Below are 5,154 nucleotides of genomic sequence, written 5' to 3' on the forward strand. Positions count from 1 at the left end.
TATTCCCCGTTTTTGTAAATGTTGCTGATGACAATATAGGCGCGTGTGGGAGGGGAAGGAATCTCTATTCATTTGCTCTCTGGCTCTGCCTCCGGAGTATTTGGGTTTCCAGTTAAGGAGCTCATCTTTTTTCCCCCTTTGTCTCAAATATAAAGAAGTTTGGTTTTTTCTTTCTTCAAATGTTTAAAACCCTTGAAGACATCGAGTTTTGGGCAAGAATAAGCTACTGAACAGAGACTTCTGGAGCTTTTCTAATTCACAGGAGCAGGGCACAATTTAAAGGGATTCTCCCCTCCCCCCCCCTTCAGTATTATTTCAGTCTGGCCCCAGGGATCCAGAAATGTCTGCCTTCAGGGGCATTTGTAGTCTGCTTTATCTGTCCCCAAAGTAAGTAACTTAATAATATAAAATAAATCCATATTTTAGAAAATCCAACTTTTATTTTTTCTTTCTTTAAGCGAGTGCCAGATGCACGGTACTTTAAGCAGAGGCCTGTAAGCCGTGTCCGGAACATCAGCGTCTGGTTGATGCCGAGCCTTCCAGTTTTCCATTGGGCTCCGGAGAGCCGCCGCCGAGCTCGGGCCAGTGGGGTCCATGAATCCGGGGCGTATTCCGTCCTCTCCAGGGATCATCCGGGTTATGGATAGATCTTGGGGGCAGGATGCGGCGCGGGCTCCGCGGGCAGCCCCCTGAGAGAGCCCCGGGCCCCACAAGGGACTCCTGGAGCTCTGCCCGGCCCTCTCCTCCCAGCCCCAGCCCAGCGGCCCCGGAGGAGGGCGGGGAACGGCTCGGGTCCCTCCGGAAGGTTTCTGGAGGAGGGCCTGGGTTCGGCTCTGTGCGTGGGCCTGCAGGGGAAGCAGACCCGGGGGGAGCGCGGGCCCAAGCGGAGGCAGGGAGGGGGGGAGAGCGCGTGGGGCTCATTGCGGGCCTCGGCCCGGCCCCATCCGGGCTCTGCAGCGGGGAGGCCGTGGACCGGAGCTGTCCGAGACCCGGGGCCTCTGGGAGCGCAAGCTTCGGGATGTCCTGAAGGGGGCGCCCCCCGCCTGCCAAAGGGCCGGGCCTGGGAGGCTTTGCGGTGACCAGGAGGAGTAGTTTACCGGCCTCCAAAGGAAGGCTCACGAGGGCCGGGCTCTGGGAACCGCCGAGCTAACCGGGACCGGGAAGCCAACTCGCCTCGTTCCCAGCCTCGCTCTGCTCCTGTTAAGAAATAAGGTGGGGGGGTTTGTGCCATTTTCATTTTGAAATAGAGCCTCATCCTCCCCCCCCCCCCAGAAGCTCCTTGTTACAGAGTGTAAAAGGAAGGATCCAGGGAAATCATTCAGCACAAAGAACCAATGTTCCTGTTAAATCAAACTAGTGTTTTTAGTGAACAAAAACCTATCTTTTCTCTTTCCCGTCTCCCCGAAGGAAGGAAGAAAGGAAGGGAAGGAGGGAGGGAGAGAGGAAGGGAAGGAAGGAAGGAAGGAAGGAAGGAAGGAAGGAAGGAAGGAAGGAAGGAAGGAAGGAGGAAGAAGGAAGGAAGGAAGGAAGGAAGGAAGGAAGGAAGGAAGGAAGGAAGGAAGGAGAAGGAAGGAAGGAGAAGGAAGGAAGGAAGGAAGGAAGGAAGGAAGAAGGAAGGAAGGAAGGAAGGAAGAAGGAAGGAAGAAGGAAGGAAGAAGGAAGGAAGGAAGGAGAAGGAAGGAAGGAAGGAAGGAAGGAAGGAAGGAAGGAAGGCGAGAAGGAAGGAAGGAAGGAAGGAAAGAAAGAAAGAAAGAAAGAAAGAAAGAAAGAAGAAAAGAAGAAAGAAAGAAAGAAAGAAACAAAGAAACAAAGAAACAAAGAAAGAAGAAAGAAAAAAGAAGAAAGAAAAAAGAAAGAAGAAAGAAAGAAAGAAAGAAGAAAGAAAGAAAGAAAGAAAGAAGAAAGGAAAGAAGAAAGAAGGAAGAGGAAGGAAGGGAGAGGAGGAAGGAAGGAAGGAAGGAAGGAAGGAAGGAAGGAAGGAAGGAAGGAAGGAAGAGAAGGAGGGAGGGAGAGAGGAAGGGAAGGAAGGAGGAAGGAAGGACAGGAAGGAAGGAAGGAAGGAAGGAAGGAAGGAAGGAAGGAAGGAAGGAAGGAAGGAAGGAAGGAAGGAAGGAAGGAAGGAAAAGGAAGGAAGGAAGGAAGGAAAAGGAAGGAAGGAAAGAAGGAAGGAAGGAAGGAAGGAAGGAAGGAAAGGGGAGGGAGGAAGGAAGGAAGGAAGGAAGGAAGGAAGGAAGGAAGGAAGGAAGGAAGGAAGGAAGGAAGGAAGAGAAGGAGGGAGGGAGAGAGGAAGGGAAGGAAGGAGGAAGGAAGGAAGGAAGGAAGGAAGGAAGGAAGGAAGGAAGGAAGGAAGGAAGGAAGGAAGGAAGGAAGGAAGAGAAGGAGGGAGGGAGAGAGGAAGGGAAGGAAGGAGGAAGGAAGGAAGGAAGGAAGGAAGGAAGGAAGGAAGGAAGGAAGGAAGGAAGGAAAGAAGGAAGGAAGGAAGGAAGGAAGGAAAAAGGAAGGAAGGAAAAGGAAGGAAGGAAGGAAGGAAGGAAGGAAGGAAGGAGGGAAGAAAGGAAGGAAGGGAAGGAGGGAGGGAGAGAGGAAGGAAGGAAGGAGGAAGGAAGGAAGGAAGGAGGGAAGAAAGAAGAAGGAAGGGAAGGAGGGAGGAGAGAGAAGGAAGGAAGGAAGGAGGAAGGAAGGAAGGAAGGAAGGAAGGAAGGAAGGAAGGAAGGAAGGAAGGAAGGGGAAGGAAGGAAGGAAGGAAGGAAGAAGGAAGGAAGGAAGGAAGGAAGGAAGGAAGGAAGGAAGGAAGGAAGGAAGGAAAGGGGAGGGAGGAAGGAAGGAAGGAAAGGGGAGGGAGGAAGGAAGGAAGGAAAGGGGAGGGAGGAAGGGAAGGAAGGAAAGGAAGGAAGGAAAGGAGGGAGAGAGGGAAGAAAGGAGGGAAGAAAGGAAGGAAGGAGGAAGGAAAGGAGGGAGAGAAGGAAGAAGTTCACTGGATCCAAAGGCAGAGGATCCGAGATCAAATTCCAACTTTCCTACCTGCCACTAATGTAACTTTAGGCAAGTCCCAACCTCTCTGGGTCTTAGTCTCCTTGACTATAAAATAAAGGGGGCATGAGAAGAAATTATTTCTCAACCCCCCCCCCCAGCTTTAAATCTGTGAAGGGCACAGAATCCAGGAGTTAGGAAGGCTGGAGTCCAAAACTGGCCTCTGACGCTACCAATTATGCCCAACGCACGAGCAGCTTGGTAGCATAGTGCACAGAGTGCCGGGTCTGGAGCCAGGAGGACTCATCTTCCTGAGTTCAAACCAGCTCAGACACTTACCAGCTGTGGGATCCTGGGCAAGTCACTTAATTCTGCCTGCCTCAGTTTCCCCTTCTGTTAAATGAACTGGAGACAGAAATGGCAAACTATTACATAGCTTTGCCAAGAAAACCTCAAATAGGGACACAGAGTTGGACATAATTAAATACCTCCCATGCATATTCACATATACATACAAAAATTCACATATACACATATACACATGCATATATATACACACATTCACATGTATATGCAACTATCATCTATACATACATGTATGCACACATGCATGTGCACACACATGTACATACACATGCACACACACACACACACACACATATATATATATATATATATATACACACAATTAGAATAATAAATCACTAAGTGTCTATTCAGTCCAAAAGGCTAGGCCCTGAAAAAAATGCTCTTCGACTGATTGCTTCATTAGTGGATCGTGGTTTCTGGGGGGGGCTCCTGTGTCTCTGAAGCTCTCCAAGAGCACGGGGTGCCAGACACTTCACAAGATTCTGTGAAGGAGAACGTCTCCGAGTTGTACTTGAAAGGCTAGGTGGAGTACAGCTGGGTAGATTAACGGAGGGAACTTGTTCCAAATATGGGAAGTGACCTACTTAAAGCTGAGGGATGTGAGAGGATAAACAAAAGCTTCAGAACACTTTCCCGACTGGAATAAAGGTTGTTTGCACGGAAGCAATGGAATTCTATTCCCAAAGGAGAGGTAGGTGATGAGGAGGAGGTCAATGCAAGGTAATTTTGCAGAAGATCAAAACTGACAATTTTAGGAGCCTGCATAAAAGATGCAAAACCGTGCTCTGTTTTAAGAACATCTTTAAAATGGCAATAAATTTCCTTGACAGAAACTCAGTCAAGTCCAGCCTATAATCTCCAGCTGTCAAGAAGAGTAATGCAGTACAGTACACAGTGCCCGTTCTTTGGTAGTAAAAGAAATGAAGCTACTGGTCCCACTGAGATGAGCTTGCCCGAGCCAGTTCTGGAGGTGTGAATCCTCCGCTCCGGTGGGACCCCTATTTCTCCAGCCTTCTGACAAAGGATCATCACACAGATAACTTTCAATATCCACAGAAATGCTTTGGTGAACATTCAAAAACAACATCACTTCCACATTGAAAGAAGCAACCGAAAATATAATGGAAAGACTACTGACTGTCGGAAGTGAGGGTGCTAGAAGACTGGTCAGTTATGTGACTCTGAAGAAATCCCTTCTTTTTTCTGACTCCATTTTCCTCATCTCAACATTGAGAGTACTAGACAAAGTTTTATCAACTTCCTCCACTAAAGTTCTGCTTCTAAACTTGTCATTTGTCATGAAGGGAAACAGCTTGATTTCTCAAAGAACTGGCAGGTTTCATCAAGGTAGAAGGGCTTTGGACCTGATGATTAACTGCATGTCTTAATGTCAAGACCAAGTCACTAAACTAGAAGAGCTTCATCACCCAGTTGACCACATGGAACAAATACTTTGGTCACAAAAACTCCCTTTTCTTTTTTTAAATCTTATTTACTTATTTTGTAGCATTTTATGTTTTTGCTTATATACATCCATCTTTTCCCAATACAACCAGAAACCCATCTTTTGTAACAAGTGACATTTTTTTAAAAGAGAAAGGGAGCAAAAAAATGGTAATTTAGCAAAATTAACCAAATATCCGTTACATGTGATTTTCTGCATCAACTCTCTTATCTCTGCAAAAAAAAAAAAAAAAAAAAAAAAAAAAGAGGAAAATTTCTGATTCCTTCTTCAAGGCCATGATAATTTTATAGCATTCACTTTCAGTTTTATTGTTGTTGTTCCTATTAATTGTTTGTAATACTTTCCTGATT

The 5,154-nt window shown here is 47.0% G+C and overlaps 1 long non-coding RNA gene across 1 annotated transcript; it reads left to right on the forward strand.

The window, feature by feature from the left end:
• Positions 1-934: 934 nt before the first annotated feature.
• On the forward strand, positions 935-4,902 carry LOC141547695 (uncharacterized). The gene is made up of 2 exons (XR_012483592.1): positions 935-1,212; positions 4,170-4,902. It is a non-coding gene; the product is annotated as an uncharacterized LOC141547695 (long non-coding RNA).
• Positions 4,903-5,154: the final 252 nt, after the last annotated feature.

Source organism: Sminthopsis crassicaudata, chromosome 6, assembly GCF_048593235.1.
Source record: "Sminthopsis crassicaudata isolate SCR6 chromosome 6, ASM4859323v1, whole genome shotgun sequence".
NCBI lineage: Eukaryota > Metazoa > Chordata > Mammalia > Dasyuromorphia > Dasyuridae > Sminthopsis > Sminthopsis crassicaudata.